At 50.4% G+C, this 18,083-nt stretch overlaps 3 non-coding genes across 3 annotated transcripts; 2 read left to right on the forward strand and 1 right to left on the reverse strand.

The window, feature by feature from the left end:
• The first annotated feature begins 817 nt into the window (after positions 1-817).
• TRNAS-AGA (transfer RNA serine (anticodon AGA)) lies at positions 818-899 on the forward strand. The gene has a single exon. It is a non-coding gene; the product is annotated as a tRNA-Ser (tRNA).
• A 5,982-nt stretch (positions 900-6,881) lies between these two features.
• Positions 6,882-6,953, reverse strand: TRNAC-GCA (transfer RNA cysteine (anticodon GCA)). The gene has a single exon. It is a non-coding gene; the product is annotated as a tRNA-Cys (tRNA).
• An 8,140-nt stretch (positions 6,954-15,093) lies between these two features.
• On the forward strand, positions 15,094-15,165 carry TRNAG-UCC (transfer RNA glycine (anticodon UCC)). Its single transcript has one exon. It is a non-coding gene; the product is annotated as a tRNA-Gly (tRNA).
• The last annotated feature ends 2,918 nt before the right edge of the window (positions 15,166-18,083 follow it).

Genomic DNA, 18,083 nt, shown 5'->3' on the forward strand with positions numbered 1-18,083 from the left:
TGGTTACTTCCTGACACTACGATTCTGTTCTCACTGAATTGTCACTTCAAATTGTTTGCTCAGACCAGCTTCCCCAGCACACTCATGGCTGTGCGGTTGTGTAAGTGTGTCCATGGCTGAACAGCGAGAATTCCTGCCCATTTCCCTTCCAGCTGGAGCATGATCGGAGTGTGTTTGTGTTAACGACATCGCTGTAGATTGTTGTTTGTTCCCCACTCTGACAATTCAGACAGTCCCGTTCCTGTTCCCAGAGCAGGGGGTCAGGATTTCTCTGTTAAATAATTTCTCAGCCCAAGTCCTTCACCCACATTCCTTAGGGCATTGGGCCACCATGGGGATGTCTCATTTCCCGCCTCAATTTCACACAGAGACACAATTTCCTTTGCACAGATCCATGTACAGCAAAACCTCCCTGTGTCTCTTGTCTGAGCCAGGGCATTCAATTCCAGTGAACCCGTCTCCCCTGCAATGGCAGTGGTCAGACAGAGGGGACGTGGCCACCTTCTGCCCTGACAGTGCCCCAAAGAAATCCTGGCCCCGGCTATTGGAATGATGTGCTGGAGATTTAAATAGGAAAGATTTGAATTGTCAGAGTGGGGAACAAACAACAATCTACAGTGATGTCGTTAACACAAACACACTCGAATCCCACTCCAGCTGGAAGGGAAATGGGCAGGAATTCTCGCTGTTCAGCCATGGACACACTTACACAACCGCACAGCCACGAGTGTGCTGGGGAAGCTGGTCTGAGCAAACAGTTTGAAGTGACAATTCAGTGAGAACAGAATCACAGTGTCAGGAAGCAAACATCCATCAAGTAGTTGTGGCCGAGTGGTTAAGGCGATGGACTAGAAATCCATTGGGGTCTCCCTGCGCAGGTTCGAATCCTGCCAACTACGGAAGCACTGGTGTGTTGTTGATGCTGTTGTCTTAGTGCCTGGGCCAGATCTGGTCTCGCCCTTAGGCTGCCTGCACTTAAAATGTTGCCATTACCCTGCTCTAGCACTGTGGATTAGACCGGGCTGGTTGAGCTTTTTTGGCCTCACAGCCACATCTGGGAATAGAAATTGTGTGGCGGGCCATGAATGCTCACAAAATTCGGGTTGGGATGAGGACTCTGGCTGGGGGTGCGGGCTCCGGGGTGGGGCCAGAAATGAGGAGTTCACGCTGTGGGAGGGGATCCGGGCTGGGACGGGGGGGTGAGGGCTCGCAGGGGGGCTGGGGATCAGGCGTTTGGGGTATAGGAGGGTGCTCTGGGCTGGGACTGAGGGGTTTGGAGGCTGGGAGGGGGATCAGGGCTGGGGCAGGGGTTTGTGGCTCAGGGCTGCAGGCTCCAGGCAGTGCTTACCTCAAGGGACTCCCAGAAGAAGTAGCATGTCCCTTCTCCGGCTCCTACGGAGAGGCGCAGACAGGCAGCTCTGCACGCTGCCCCATCTGCAGGCACCACCCCTGCAGTTCCCATTGGCCATGGTGCCCGGCCAATGGGAGCTGCGGGATCTGCACTTGGGGCAGGGGCAGCACAAGAGCAGAGCCCCCTGGCTGCCCCTACATGGAGGTGCTGGAGGGGTCCATTGCTGGAATCATGGGTCCAGTTCTGAGGTCCATAGTCAAGAAGGAGGATGAAAAACTTGAGAGGAGTCAGCAGAGCCACGAGAAGGATGCCAGGCTTCGAAACACGGCCTTGTCGTGACAGACACAAAGCGCTCAGAAAAGGTTAGAGGGTGACAATCCCAGTCCAGAAGTACCTACATGGGAAACAAATACTTTGTAACAGGTTCTTCAATCTAGAAGACAAATGTATAACATCAGCTGATGGCTGGAAGTGAGGCTAGACAAATTCAGATTGGAAATTAGGTGTGCTTTCTGACAGGGAAGGGAATTAACCATTGAAAATCTTACTCAGAGTCCTGGTGGATTCTCCATTCCTGGCAATTTTCAAATCAAAATTGGATTTTTTTTTAAAAATGTGTTCTAGTTGAAAAGGAATTCTTTGGGGGCAGTTCTCTGGCCTGTGTTAGACAGGAGGTCAGACTGGGTGTTGCAAAGATCCTGTCTGGTTTTAAAATGTGTGAAACAAACCCTTAAATAACACTCTCTTTATTCATTCCAGGAATCAAAAAGAAGTTGTACTTTTCCTGGCTCTGTTTCTCATTTTGTAAACCAGGGCGTGGAAGTTCAACTCTCAGTGAAGCTTTGCCTTTAAAGTGAATTAGGTTAATTTTCCAACTCTTGATCCACTGAGTCTAAGGAAGAATCCCTGATAGGGGATGAAGTTTTTAACCTCAGAATTTCATAGGTTAATTTGATGCCATCCAAGAGCGAATTTTTTGGTAGGGAACGTTGGAGAATTTGTTGATGGAGAAAAATTCCTGGTGAAAATAGGCAAATGTGTGGATTTTTTTAAAAGTTACAGTGAATTTTCACATGAAGATATAAACACACACACACACACACACACACAAACCTAGAGAAAACCACATAGTGCACAGACATAAACAAAAACCACACACACACATAACCAAACAGTACACAGAGCCGTATGCACATAAAGCAAAGCCACACAAAACATGCATATAACAAATCCACCACAAAAACACAGAAAAAGCACACAAGAAAGCTCAAAAACCACAAAATAAAAGAATACCAAGTTACACCATACAAAAAACAATTCACATGCAAAAATCATATACACAGAGAGAGAGACAACTATGCAACACATCCACAAAATCACACAGGATCCACATACACATCAAGACAGCAGACAAAAAAAACACCCCAAACCCATCAACATACAGAAAGCCAGGCAGGTTTTGGGCCTCACAGCCTAGGGGGAGTGCAGGAGGGTGGTTTGGGGAGCAAAGATTGATACTCCCAGGGGAATTTGGTGCCAAAAAAATAAAAATTCTGTGCACTTATATGTCAAAATAACTCAGTATAATCATGCCAATTTCAATTATTCTGGAAATATATTTAAAAATATCTGTCAGCAAGTATTTCTGTAACAATACAGACAAAAAAATATTCTGGTAATTTTTTTTGACAAATAGGTTCCTTACTAGGCATATTGATAGAGAACAATGAGTAATTCATTGAAATTACAGTGCAGAACTGTATTTCCTGCACCCATCAGAAGCGGTGCAAAGGCTTGTGGGAGTCAGGGGTAACAGAGGAACAGAGGGAGAGGGAAGTAGCCTGGGGTGAACCTGGAAGGTTGTTGGATGTGAGTGGGAGAAGTATGGAACAGGCTTTTTTTTGGGGGGGGGCGGGAGTCAAGGGTGGGATTGTTAGGGAGATGGGGAGCCTCTCCCATGCAGACCCTGGCTAACCCCAAGCCTCTCCCAATCAGTCAGGCACATCTGCCCTTGTCCCCATGTGTCTCTGCACCATCATCCACATGTATCCCAGCACCCCCACTCAGCCACCCTCTCTCCCCATATCCCTGCACCCCCTCCCTCTGTCCCTATGTGTCCCTGCACCCCCACTCAGCCAACCCTCCTCCCCCCTTCCCCATGTGTCCCTGCACCTCCATTCCCATTCAGCCTCCACCCCAGTCTATCCCCCCTCCATGAGCTCTTCTGAACCCCAATCTGTGACACCCAACAGCCCCATGTGCCCCGCGATGTCCAACCCCCATATCCCATGCCTCTTGACCTGGTCCCACAGGCAGGGCACTGTGAGGATCCCAGCTTCTTCTCTAGGCTATCTGCGGCTGAAGCTTGAGAATGGCTGCTCTCTGTTCTGGCAGGACAGCAGCCCCTGTTGGCTAAAGGTAGAACTGTAGCACATTTCCAGCAGGATGTATTTTCTGCAGAGAAAAAAAAATTCTGTGTGGCCTGTCAGGGTTCTCTCCCCACTCTGAACTCTGGGGTACAGATGCGGGGACCTGCATGAAAGACCCCCCTACGCTTATTCTTACCAGCTTAGGTTAAAAACTTCCCCAAGGCACAAATCCTTCCTTGTCCTTGGATGGGTACTGCTGCTACCACCAAGTGAGTTAAACAAAGATTCAGGAAAAGGACCACTTGGAGTTCCTGTTTCCCTAAAATATCCCAACCCCCCAAGCCCTTCACCCCTTTTCCTGGGGAGGCTTGAGAATAATCTACCAACCAGATAGGTAAACAAGGTGAGCACCAAACCAGGCCCTTGGGTTTTTAGGCTCCTAAAAACCAATCAGGTTCTTAACAACAGAATTTTATTATAAAAAAAAAAAAAGAAGCACCTTGGTAAGATCAGGATGGAAGGTAATTTTATAGGGTAATCAGATTCAAAACACAGAGGATTCCCCTCAAGGCAAAACTTTAAAGTTACAAAAAATAGGGATAAACCTCCATCTTAGCACAGGGAAAATTCACAAGCTAAAAGAAAAGATACTCGAACGCATTTCCTTGCTATTACTTACTATTTCTGTAAGTTTAGATGTGTCATTCAGTACGGGCTAGATTACTTGCTTGGTCTCTCTCTTCGTCTCCCGAGAGAACACACACAAAGAGCCAAAGCCAAACCCTTCCCCCCACAGATTTGAAAGTATCTTCTCCCCTTATTGGTCCTTTTGGTCAGATGCCAACCAGGTTATCTGAGCTTCTTAACCCTTTACAGGTAAAGCAGGGATTTTATGCTACACTGAGCTGTACGTTTATGGCACGGCCCATGAATCTGCACATGTGCAGTGCCGCAGAATTGCCCCAGGAGTGAAGTTCCTACTGCTGGCCGTTCTGGTGCCAATGCAGCTTCTGGTGGGCAAAAGGCAGAACAGCAGCATTTCTTGGCCAGAACGTATTTTCTGAGGGGGAAAAATTCTGTGCCAGACTTGAATTCTGCTTGTGCGCAGTGGCGCAGAATTCCCCCAGGAGTAGATGGGGGCGTGGGTCAGGGGGTCAAGACTCTCAGGATGGGCAGTGCTCTGCTTGAGTCATTGTGACCCAGAGGGTTGGTGAACAGCAGAGTATCATAAAGCTGTAGATTCTGCCCAGCACTCTGTGGTTCTCCACCTGGGGCCCATTGGCCACTTGCGGCCCAATCAGCACACGTGCGGCCCATGTGACATCCTCAGCGACATACAAGGAGTATATATATTGTGTGGATGTGGCCCACATAATACACAGAGAGTTGCATATGTGGCCCACAATGGCAAGAACCAAAGGTTAAGAACCACTGCTGCGGACAAAGTAACAAGTGAAAGGGACAGACCTTGATGTCTCCTTTCCTCCGTGTCTTCTGAGCTGGACAGAAACCATTTGCTTAAGGAAAACCAGTGCTCCAGGTGAGGCTTGAACTCACAACTTCAACCTCAGCCTCGCTCCCCCAGCACTGCTCCGTAAGTACTGTGCGTTAACCAATTGCACTACTGCAGCCCACATTTGGGCCTTTGTCTCATGGATGGATTTGGGGGCGGGGGTGTTTGCTACAACAAATTCATGTTCAAGTCCCCAGGAAGACAGCAACAGTAGTGGGTGGCCATCCTTCTGCTGTAAGGCTGGTTCCTGCTACCAGCTGTTTATGGGGAGGTGGGTGGTTTGAGCCCACCCAGTGCTGGAACTCTTCAAGGGTAAGATTAGGGTGTCTTTTAAGAAGAGGTGGAGGAAGTGTCTTTTCCATTCCTGTCTAGCCCCACCTATCTCCTGTGGTCCTTCAGCCTCCCTCCTTCCCTGCTGGGGAGATGCAGAGACAAGCCCCCATCTGGGGGAGTCACCGAGAGGCTGTATCCAATGGAGCGTGTGAGGGAAAGGGAGAGGGGGCGTGACTCTGTGTGCGTGTGTGGAGGGTCTGTTTGCTAGGGAATGAGTGATGGAAAACAGAGGGGAAGTGAAAGTGAGGCCCCAGGTCTGAATATTATGACCCTGTGTGGTGCTGCCATTCACCTTCCCCTCCTATGGTCCCATCTTTCATTGAACCCAGCGTTTTGTAACCGATCATCCTCACAGAGGTGTCCCACGTGCCTCAAATAGAGAGTGTCCCTCTTGGACAGCAGAAGCAGATCACAAACTCATGCAGGAGCTATGGGCAGGCTACCTCGTCAGTGCTTCACTCACCTGGGAGGTGTTTCACTCAACACAGCACCTCCCCTCTGGGAGACAAACACCCGCCTCTCACACACCCCGTTGCCACCACCTTGCTTTACTCTCCGTGGGGTGGCTCGTCCTGGGGGATCTGGCTCTTTCTGGGAGGTCCATGGTCATTCTTACAAGAGCATCTGGGGAGCAGAAATCTTCCCCCTGGAAATCTCTTCACTCCTTTCTCAGGGCCACCTTCTTAGCCTTGGCTTTGGGGTTGGTTTTAGCCTGGCTCTCTCCTGTCTTGCTTTCCGCTGGCTTCTTGACCACCTTCTGGGGCTTGGCAGCTTTGACCTTTTGGGGGCTATTCTCTGCTGTTTTTTGTCCCTACTGCAGCCACCACTTTCTTCGGACTATTCCTGGACATGGACATGGTGGCCTTTCTGGGGATCCTGGCAGCTCTGACCAGCTTCTTGGGGGCTCTTTTCCTGCTCAGAGCCACTGGCTTGTACTTGTGCCTTGTCCTGGGGGCCCAGCTGCTGCTGGATGAATGTGAAGGAGCCTGCACAAAGGTCCCTTTGCTCGTCAGACTCCTGAGCCCCAAATGGATGTGGTTCTTGTTCTTCTGCACAGCATAGTCCCTGCAGAACAAGGACCTGCAAATATGCATCATATTATACCTTTGTTTAATCCATGAAAACATAAACTAGAGCCTCAGAGGACTGGAATTAATTTCAGCTGATGGATGGATTTGCTAAGTTTTTATACATTTGCACAGGGAAATGTTAAGTGTCCCAATTCTTTTCAAGCATCCCCATTCAGTGGAATTCCTGAACATAGCGCAGATGGAGATGAAAATATATTTCCATTTTTAAAAAATAAAAAATTCCAAGGGAGCACCTGGATTTGAACCAGGGACCTCTTGATCTGCAGTCAAATGCTCTACCACTGAGCTATACTCCCTGTAACACTGTCTTGTTGGATCTAGTTTCTTGAGGATTATGAAGGACACACCCCATCTCAAAGAGCTTCTGTTCCATGCCCAGACACGGGTGGTTTTAAAAATGGCATTTTGTTAAACATTAGATGTGCATGTAAACACCACACCTTGCACAATCCCCACATCTACGCCATCTCACCAACGCACAACAACTTCTGAGGGACCACACCCAGCTCCCCAGCTCTGTGGCCTGTAACCTCTTCACTGTTAGCTCCAATCCCTTAAAGGCACAGGGCACATTCAACCCATTAATCTCCATATCATTAATGACTTAATTCCCAAAGAATTCCAGTCTGACCAGCAGCAGAGAGGATCAGCCACACTCCTGCGCCATGTAGCAGAGAGGGGCTCTGGCAGTAGGCAGTGCACAGGTCACTTTTAATATTTTGCACACTTGTGGTTCAGTGGGAGAACTCTTGTCTCCCAAACAGCAGGTCTGGGCTGAATTCATGGCCAGGGTGGACCTGAGTTTTATGCTTAGATGTAGAAATTGCAGAATTTAAGCCTGAAACACGGGCCAGTTTTCCCCCGTAGCATTTCACATCTTTACATCCAAACACGATGACTTTCTGAGTGATCTGTCCTAGTTCAGCGGGAAGGTGTTGGGGGTCCATGTAGGACTCACAGGGTAAAATTCTCTGGACAGTTATGTAGCAGGTCAGATCAGATGTTCACAGAGATTTAACCTGCCTTTAAAATCTATGAACAAACACAAAATACGGTGCTAAATTAAGCCTGAGACGCTGCCTTTTCCCCTATCCAGCTCCCAAGCAAAGTGCAATCCAATGTCTGCAGTGCCTGGACACTTCTTGGTGATATGCATCCAGGGTGGTTTGGAATTCCCCACCCGGCATGTCATCAGGTACAGAGGGGAAAGGGAAAAACTGGGAGTTGTTAATTGGCTTTTAGCTCGTTTAGCGCTTCTTTAACGCAGATCTCAGGAACACCAGTTTGATACCTTGTACACTCTTTAGTAGAGATCAATGAAAATAAATAGAATCTGCTGAAAACCTGCTTGCTTTCTCGAACAGGCACACCCTGGGTTACTGCCATTACCACCTCTATTTTAGTCAGTTGTTTTTCACTCCACTAAAAATGTATTTACTTAGTTTTAACATATGTGATTAAGGGATTTTTTTTCTCTTTATTAAGAACAGGAATTTATTTGTCTAATTATTTTGGCGTTTAGGTTTCATAGGAATTCTCAGGTATTTTACAGATATAACTAAAAATACAATTTGAAAATAAGCAGCCTTCAGCTGTAGAGTCTCTACAGTTATGGGTTTAGCTAATGGGGTGAGCCAAGATCAGCCCCCCTTCTCCACTCAGCACACAGGAGGCTCCCAGGGGCAGCTCCAAGTGGGGGGAGGAGGCAGGAGCAGGGGTGCCAGACACGGGGGGCACAATCACTTCTTACTGGCTGCAAGGGTGAGCAAAGAGGGAAAGGGGGTGGGGAGGAGTGAGTGGGGGGGACTTTGGGGGAAAGAGGAGGTGTGAGGGTGGGGTGTTTGGGAGGAAGAGGCAGTGTGAGGGTGGGAGCTTGGGGGGACCCACCCTGAGCAGTCACCCAGCCCACCCACCCCCAAGGCCGGCCCTAATCCTCACTCCTGAGATCTACCCCCCGAAAACCCTCCCCACAGCGTTCCCCACGCCCAGCTAACCAGATTGTGTATCCAATTCTCCCCCCACCATCAGCACCACCGCTGGGGTCTCCCCCATTCAGTCTCCCACTCCCCCAGCCCACCCCACTGCCAGGCCCCAGGGGCTCCTGTCCCTGACTCCTTCCCCCGTTTAAAAAATACAAGTCAACATACCGCAGCCGGGTCCCCCTCTGCTCGGTGCTCCCCAGATCTGCCTCCTCCGCTTTGCCTTCCTGGGGGCTTGGACACGTTCTTGCCTGAGAGAGAGCAGGGATGGGGGGTCAGAGCCATGCCCGGCCTGGCTGCCCGCTTCAGTCTCCAGCAGCAGCCGGAGCCCATGTCTGAAGGGCTCAGCGAGGGAAGCCGAGGCAGCCCAGCCCCTATGGGGCTCGGCCCAGTGCACACCCGCAAACCCCACACCTGCTGCCAAGGGCACACTGCCCCCGGGGAGAAAAGGGCAGGGGCAGAGGGAACAAGCCAGCCTGGCCTTAGGGAGCAGGTGTCCGATTCCCTCCCCACTGCAAAACATGCCTCATGGACTCCCAAAATATGTCCCAGGCCACCCAATCACACCTCCCCTATCCTAAAACATCCACCCCACACACCCCCATTACCATCCACCAGCACCCAGCCCTCCATACACACCCACGTCACACCCATCCACACCCCATCCATCCCCACCAGCACCCAGCCCTCCATACACACCCACCTCACACCCATCCACCCCCCATTACCACCCAGCCCTCTATACAGACCCACGTCACACCCCCATTACCACCCACCAGCACCCAGCCCTCCGTACACACCCAAGTCACACACATTCACACCCCCATTACCACCCACTGAAGGGTTCATGTAGCGTTCATGCACCTGGAAACAGTCAGGGCACACCCTGACTGTTGTGTAGGAGCAATGCACACATTGCTCTGTTCTGTCCAAGGACATGGACCATGAAAACATGGACCATCTGGGAAGTCAAAATAAGGACATCAGCCGTGGGAAGCTTCCTCGGCCGAAGCTGAAGGCCTGAGAATAAAGATTGTAGTAGATAGAGGCTAGTAAATAGGAATATTAATCAAAGTCATATTATTTCCTTTGTTGATGCCTTTTGCGGTCGGTTGGGGTATGTGATACGGGGGGGGGGGAGAGAAATAAAAGAGGTGGAAAAGCTGACAGGGGCGATCCCATCAGCAGACCAGCCTGCTTGCTTGCCTAAAGCCGTGTCCTGTCTTGTATTGAACTGCCACAACCCACCAGCACCCAGCCCTTCATACACACCCACCTCACACCCATCCACACCCCCTACATCCACCCAGCCACTACCTGCACAGCCTGCCCCTATCCAGACCCCCCCTCCCTGACTCACACAGCTTCTACACCCCCTTGGGCTCTCCATCATCCATTAGCCATGGCCCCAGAGTGGTCTCCAAATAGATACGCTGAGCCGCTCTCCACCGCCTGATTGGTGCTCCCACGTGCCCATCACACCAGCTCCGTTCTCCGATTGGTGTGCAAGGGAACATCTCACCTCCCCCTATTGCTCTTAAGCCACCCGTTTCCACCGGGGAAGGGCGTTTAAATGTGCATGCCCTGGTCACTGATTGGCCCGTGTCAAGAGAAGCTGGGGCTGTGATTGGAGGCCAGACCAGATGCTCCCCCTCCTTGACTAGGGTGGGTGGGAGTCCTGGGTGAGAGTCCTGGATCCCAGTGGGTGAGAGTCCTGGATCCCAGTGGGTGAGAGTCCTGGATCCCTTGCCATATCTTCACGGACTCCCCAGCCACTGTAAGGGGGGGCGTGTTTTCCAGCAGGCTGTACATACCAGCCCCTGTAGCTGCAGGCAGCAGACGACAATTAAGGGTGCCAATCCCATACCATGGGAGACTTGATTCAATGAAATATTTTACATACAGCCCCCAAAATTGGGTCACATATTTTGAGTGTTTAAAAGAATCCCTTATCCCAGTTTTCAGAGTAGCAGCTGTGTTAGTCTGTATCAGCAAAAAAGAAGGAGGAGGACTTGTGGCACCTTAGAGACAAATTTATTTGGGCATAAGCTTTCATGGGCTAAACCCACTTCATTAGATGCAGCATCTGATGAAGTGGGTTTAGCCCACGAAAGCTTATGCCCAAATAAATTTGTTAGTCTCTAAAGTGCCACAAGTCCTCCTCCTTCTTTCTTTTTAATCCCAGTTTATGTGTCTGCATGAAGTCTCCTAGCAGGTCACAAATGTATCTTTGCTGCTGCTGGGGTTCCCTGAATGGCACTCCCTTCCTTGGACTCCGTTTTAAATATAGTTTTGATCGTTCTGTTTACTTTTTAAAATGATATTTTTATGACTCTTATTATTCTTAGCACTTCATCATTTACCTTTGTGCAGAGGGATGTCACTGTGCTATTTAATTTATATTTTAATAGCAAATAATCATTGAAAATATGCGCAAGTAAATAGTTGGTCGTAGCTTTAGCAATGACATCTATGTTTCTAGTATAGCACTTCCCACACATAGGCACCGACTCCGTGGGTGCTCCACGGCTGGAGCACCCATGGGGAAAAATTGGTGGGTGCTCAGCACCCACCAGCAGCTCCCCACCCTGCCCCCCCACTCTAGCTCACCTCTGCCTCCGCTCCGCCTCCTCCCTTGAGCACGCTGCTGGGTCCTGCTTCTCCCCCCTCCCTCCCAGCGCTTGTGCCACAAAACAGCTGTTTCGTGTGGCAAGCCCGGGCGGGAGGGGGGAGAAGCAGGACCCAGCGGCGCGCTTCGGGGAGGGATCCAATAGGGACAGGGAGGAGTGGAGTTGGGGTGGGGGGACGCGAGCACCCACCGGGGCCGACAAAAGTTGGCACCTGTGTTCCCATGTTTTTACTGTGACTTTTAATTTGGAATTTTTAATTCTACATTTTTCTTTGTACTTTCATAGCAGATGTTTATTCTGTGGGATCATGTGACTTCCCATCAGGCTGATTTCCTGGCCTGGTGTCAAAACTTCTTCATTTGCATTTGATGCACCAATGGGGATTGCCGTTCTCCACTGTTATTTTGCCTTTCAGTCCAGCCCTTAGTGTTTTTTCACACGTCACTGCTTGTGTGTGGAACTTGGTTCCCAAATATTCACTAAGGGCCATATACGATCTCCTATTAAATCCTTCTCAAAGGCAAAAATCTACTATAACTTTTACTGAACATAAGAACGGCCATATTGGGTCAGAATAACGGTCCATCTAGCCCAGTGTCCTGTCTTCCAACCGCGGCCAATGCTGGTGCTTTGGAGGGAATGAACAGAACAGGTCATCATCCAGTGATCCATCCCCTGTCACCCATTCCCAGCTTCTGGCAGCCAGAGATTAAGGACACCCAGAGCATGGGGTTGCATCCCGGATCATCTTGGCTAATTGCCATCAATGGACTTATCTTCCAGGAACTTATCAAATTCTTTTTTGAACCCAGTTCTAGTTTTGGCCTAATGAACATCTATAACCGCAAGATGGCTCGATGACCAGAAGAATGCAAAACTCATGAGTTATACACCCCCAAGTCACGACATTTAAAAAAAAGAAAAGAAAGAAATGATACTCAGTTCTTTTTAGGTGCCTTTTTTGTTCCAGAGCCTTTCGGGTGCAGGACGCCCAGAGTAGCAGCCTCAACCCCTGGGGGAACCTTGGCCTAGCCTCGGACATTTCCTGTTGCCTCCCCACGTTTATCCATGTACCGAAGGCCATATCTGCACTAAAAACCTACGTTCATTCCTGTCCCGTCAGCGTCCAGTCTCTGCAGTTAGTGTGTTACTCGGGCTTGTGCCCACTTGGCTCCTTGGGCCAACGGTGAGTGCACTCACCAGGAGCCTGTGTACTGATGCAGAATGTGGTGCATTGTGGGTAGGTATCTGTAGCAGATTGAGCACTGACCACCATGGCGCCTCCTGCTGGTCGTCTGGAAATTAGCTATTTCCAGCCTCGGACGGTGTCTCGCCTACTGCTGGCCCCGTGTCCCTCCTGGACCCCAGCGCCCTTTACCTCAGGGTTCTGCCCACAGCAGTACCCCCACACTCTGGGTCTCCCCTCCCAGGGGAACCCCCAACCCTCTATACCCACCTTGCCTCAGTGGCTACTGCCAGTCATCATCTAGCCCCATTCTCTGGGGCAGACTGCAGTGTGATGGCCACTCATCACAGGGAAGGGGGTAGGACCAGCAGCCTCTGCCTATCCCCGGGCTACACCTCTGTAGCCCCAGGACCTGCTTAGGCCCTAACCAAGGCCTCAGCCTGGGGAGCTGCCAGGCTGGAGCTCCCCAGCCCCTCTTGCCTTTCTCCAGCACTGTTCTGCGGCAGGTACCCTCAGCTCACAGGCAGCCAGGTCCTTCCCACTCCAAGGCTGGAGTGACGCTGACCCAGCTCCTCCCTGAGCCCTTATATGAGGGCCAGGTGTGGCCTGATTGGGTGCGGCCCCAGCTGTGGCTGCCTCCCCAATCAGCCTCCCTTTTCCCCCAGGAGCGGGGTAACTGCCCCGCTACAGTATCCCACTGTGCAACTCACCGCTGCCCACTGCACTGTATTTTGGGAAGTTTTGGCAATGCTTGGTGGGGCCCAAGCAGGTTGCACAGGGGTGACTGGGAGCATGGGATCAACTTCCCATAATGCAATGTTCACCATCCCATAATTTTATACATCTTCCATAATTTTCACACCTTTCCCCCTGAATCCCACAGACCCCACTCATTGTCTGCCGTCTCTGACAGACCCCCGGAGCCTGCACAGCTGCCCTATTGTTACAAGCTTTGCAAGCCCAGGGTGCACAATCCTGCAATGTTTGCAGGAATAGACGTGCGGGTGATGACAACTCCGTGCAGAACAGATTGCTGCGGGACACAGCAACAATCAATGCAAGCTTGATGGTGGCATTCACTGAGCAGCTGCAGATGGCAGAGCTCCGGTTGTGGGCCCGAGAAACAAGCACCAACTGGTGAGATTGCATCGTCATGCGGGTTTGGGATGATGACCAGTGGCTGCAGAGCTTTCGGATGCACAAGGCCACGTTCCTGGATCCGTGTGCCGGACTCGCCCCAGCCCTCCAGCACAGGGACAGGAAAACGAGACTGGGACTGACAGTGGGGAAGGGAGTGTCGATCACATTGTGGAAACTTTCAGTGCCAGACTGCTACCAGTCAGTGAGAGTCTCACAACAGAATACACGGTGGGGTAGATTTATCATAAGGCGTTAACAGACGGTTCCGTGTTAAGTGGCCTGTTAATGCCTCTCCAGTCAAAGGGGCACTAGTGGGTTACAGACTGTTGTCTCTTACAACTCAGGGTAAAGGGAATTGGAGCAAGAACTCAGATCCTTTCCCTATCCGATTCCACCGGGATCGTGCAGAAGCCAGGAAAGTTCCCCACAATAGCAGGACCAAGCCCCGTTTGCATAATTGGCATCATGAACAGGATAGCGTCTGTAGGCTCCACCCCATTAGTTGACTGGTTGGGTTCTGGAGGCACTGGCCAGGCCCGGCTGAGAACCTACCATGGTGGAACAGAAGAACGACAGGTCCAGTTTGCTGAACTTCAGTGCTAATTATCAGACAAGGCTGGGGCATTACAACAAGCTAGATCTGAGCAGAGAGAAGTTTTTTGTCGGCCAGAGAGGTAACAGACCTCAGCTTGCCCCCTCCCAGCCCCATGGACCCCCTGAAAAACCAGCCTTTCACTCCCACTGCCATGTGCGGGGACCCCAGGGGGGTTTCATTTGGAACTGAACTGGGGACACCAGCCTTTCATAACAGACAGCTCAAGTTCAGACTATTTTTAAACACTCGTTTCATAGCATCACAATCGATACAATTGTGTCAGCCTTGTAGGTTGCCATGGGTAAAACTAAACAGCTCTTCAAATACAAGTGAGGGGAGATCAATCACTCGTCAGAGTCACTGTGCCTAGAGGAATCCTGTTGTTACATTCCTTATGTCCTGGCGCTTTCCTGTGGCCCTTCCCTTTCCCTGCCATCAGTGAAAAGTTTTGTTATTTTGCACAAAAACTTTATTTCCCCGGGAGAGACCCAGGAGCGGGAGCTGCCTGCGTGTAGCAAACACCCCGAGAAGGTGGCAGACGAACACCCTTAAGACAAGCTGGCTCATCCCCACAGACCCCAAGGATTGGAATCCGCAGCAGCAACAAACCCTTGCGTGTGCAGCACGAGCTAACACAAACCTTGACTTTAAAAGCAGCTGTCTCAGCTAAGGTTTGTCATTGGGGTGATTTGTCTTCATTTCCCTTCTCTGAGAGGAGCAGTGGGGTTGGTGCCACCTTACCCTGGGATGTAGCACCTCCCTCCCCATATTTCAGCCGCTCTGGGAACCTGTCTGGGCGTAGAGCTGACAGATTGCCTCCTTCCCATCCATCCTGCTCACTAGAGTTGCCGGAATGAGTCATTTTGCTAGTACCTGCTACACCTGGGCAACTCTCCTCTGCCAGATGCATTGGTGGTATAGTGGTGAGCATAGCTGCCTTCCAAGCAGTTGACCCGGGTTCGATTCCCGGCCAATGCAAGGCTGTGTTTTGTCCTTGTCTGGAATTGGCTTCATTTCAATCACATTGTCTTCAAATCACATGGTCAACGCAATTGTCAAAGAATTTATGTCCCAAATCCCAGCAGGTCGTTAAAGACACAGTGGGGGGTTGCAAGGAACTATAGAGCAAGCGGTAGGAGTCTTCCTTGTGTCTAGATCCCTGTGCAGATACACAGTTTGTATCCACAATCTGCAAAAATTGTCCGCAGATTTGCAGGGCTTCACCAGGCACCTGTGCCAAGCCAAGTGCGTTTTTTACCCACGAAAGTTTATGCCCAAATAAATCTGTTCATTTTTAAGGCACCACCGGACTCCTTGTTGTTTTTGTGGATACAGAGTAACACGGCTACCCCTCTGAGACTTGTCTAATTCCAGCTGCTGGAGGTGTTTGTCTCGTGCTCATGCATGATGGGGAGAAAGTGGAAATATAAAGTTTTGTGTCCATTTCTGGTGCTGCAGATTCTCTTGTGTTACAAAAATAAGGATGTAAACAAAAGGGTGTAAAGGAAAAATAAAAATAAACCAAAAATTGTAATACAATTAGGTAAGCAGAAGAACGAGGTTAAGCCAAACCTTTCTAGAAAGGGGGGAGAGAAAGAGCTCAGGTATGTTGGGATCCCACCTATAGTTGAACTCAGATTGCTAGAACTAAGTTCAGACCATTACGCTGTAGCCTATAGGGCTAGTTTACTCTTTATTATATTCGACAGGAACAGAAGGCACCTTCAGGCCTGTATCCTGTAAGACATTAGCATAAGTATTGTAGGCCTGTGACCCTTGGCATGCCATAGATAAATGGCCTGGCAGTTACCCTTAGATTTAGGGGACCTAGGAATAGCTTACTCAACAGCAGAAGTTGGGAACTAACAGTACCAGGCAGGAACACTGAAGTGACCCTGGGCTTGGACATTTTAGGATAGAATCGTTGGCAAATATCAAACCATCAACTCGCCTGAGCAACTGGTGGTGTGGGTGATAATGAGTTAAATGGCATTAATATGTATTAATAGGTTAACCTATCAGATAGGTGCACCCCAGTCTTACGAGGGCGAGGAAGTTAGATTTGGACATGGAAGGCTGGGCACGAGAATGAATATTCATGGCAGCGCTCAGGCCCTATAATAGGGCAAACCACCGTGTTGAGGGTGTTTGCTTTGCATCCTCTGACCCTTCAGCTCTGTTGTTATCTACCATCAATCTTGGGCACTGAGGAACCTGGACCGTTGGACTCATTGGGCAGGCCAGAGACAGGGCTGGTCCTTTGTCTCTCACCACCAGGTCCTCAAGGAAGGATGTGAGTACGTAAGTCCAAGTTCATATGCAAAGAATGACACTCCCGATATCCCCAATCCTGGATTCTTGCTGTCTGGGCCTGTGGTTTGGAGCTTTTCTGTCTCTTTTACTGATTCTAGTAAAAATCACGATGGCTTGGCTTTGCCCTCAGTGCAAGCATCCTCACCGTACCCCTGGAGGTTCCCGACAAGAAAGCAAACGCATCGGTTTTAGTTCTGTGTAGCCTGAATCAGGGACAAGAACCTGACTAGCCCTGGTTGGGATGATTTAATTGGGTATGGTCCCTTCCAACCCTGATATTCTATGATTCTATGATTCTATGACTACCCTCAGCTCATTAGTCAGGATCAATTGGCAAGCAGTGCAAGGATTAACCATTAAAACCGGTCAGGCATCAATGTCATAGGAAACCTGCTACTGCCCCTCTTGCTGAACACCTGTGATGCGCAGGATTGAGTTGGGACAACCTCTTGGCTTCAGCCACTGAGTGTTTCTTTGTGCTCCTAGTCCCTTTCTTGCCCCTTCCGTGGTATTTCTCTCCTTCACTCTCTCTGCCGTTCCCCCCTGCTCTCTCTTCCCCTGCACTTTCTCAGGAACTTGCCCCACAGCATTTAGGAAAAGCCAGAGATTCTATAATCTGCACAAGTCAGAGGGGATGGGACCCAGTTCATAACCACTCACCAGGAGAAAATGAGCCTTTATGGGAAACTATGTCACACAACGCACAGTCAACCTGTGGAACTCCTTGCCAGGGGATGTTGTGAAGGCCAAAACTATAACTGGCTTCAGAAAACAATTTGATAATGTCATACAGGATAGGTCCATCGATGGCTATTAGCCATTGATGATCAGGGATGCAGCCCCATGCTCTGAGAGGCCTCAGCCTCTAGCTGCCAGAAGCTGGGAGTGGATGACAAGGGAAATGGTTTTGTCTGGCTATGTTACTGGCCACAGCAATAAAGTGAGTGGACCCAAATCCCTTTTCAGAGCCCAGGCACCCAGAGGAATCATGGGGCTTTTCAGTCCTTAGGTTCTGGCACTGGCGAGTGCATGCTGTGTTTCATAAAGCTTTAGCATCTTGCAAAGACGTGTTATCGCCGCAAGCGAAACCAAACCAACCAACCAACCAAAGAAAGATCAAGATTGAAGTGTTCTCCAGGTTCCTCGGTCCCAACCTGCCGCCCGTTCGGCCGCCAATGCAGCTCCATCCCTCCGTCCCCAATAGATGCCGATTCCCTCCGCCCCAGCTGGGCAGGGTGTGAAGCCCTGTCACTCTGCATTGCCTAATTCCCCGAACTCTGGGGGACTTCAGCTCCTCTGTGCCCCCAGGGACCCTCCACCCCACTCCCGACCCAGCTCCTACTTATCCCTGGGGCTTTCTCCCAGCAGAGGGACATCGTAGGGGGCTGGGTCCCTGTTTGCCTTTGCTCTCTCCCCGGCACAGTCCAGGGCAAGGGTCATGGATTCTTCCTAAAAGTGGGGGCCAGGGGGCTGGGCCCGTGGCAAAAAGTGGATGGGCCAAGCCCGTCCACTTTGAAAAGTGCGAGGGCCTTGGCCCCTTGGCCTCCCCTGTTCCGGCACCCCTAGTCTGAGCCCCGTGGCCC

This window comes from Lepidochelys kempii, chromosome 28 (genome assembly GCF_965140265.1).
Source record: "Lepidochelys kempii isolate rLepKem1 chromosome 28, rLepKem1.hap2, whole genome shotgun sequence".
Taxonomy (NCBI): Eukaryota; Metazoa; Chordata; order Testudines; family Cheloniidae; genus Lepidochelys; species Lepidochelys kempii.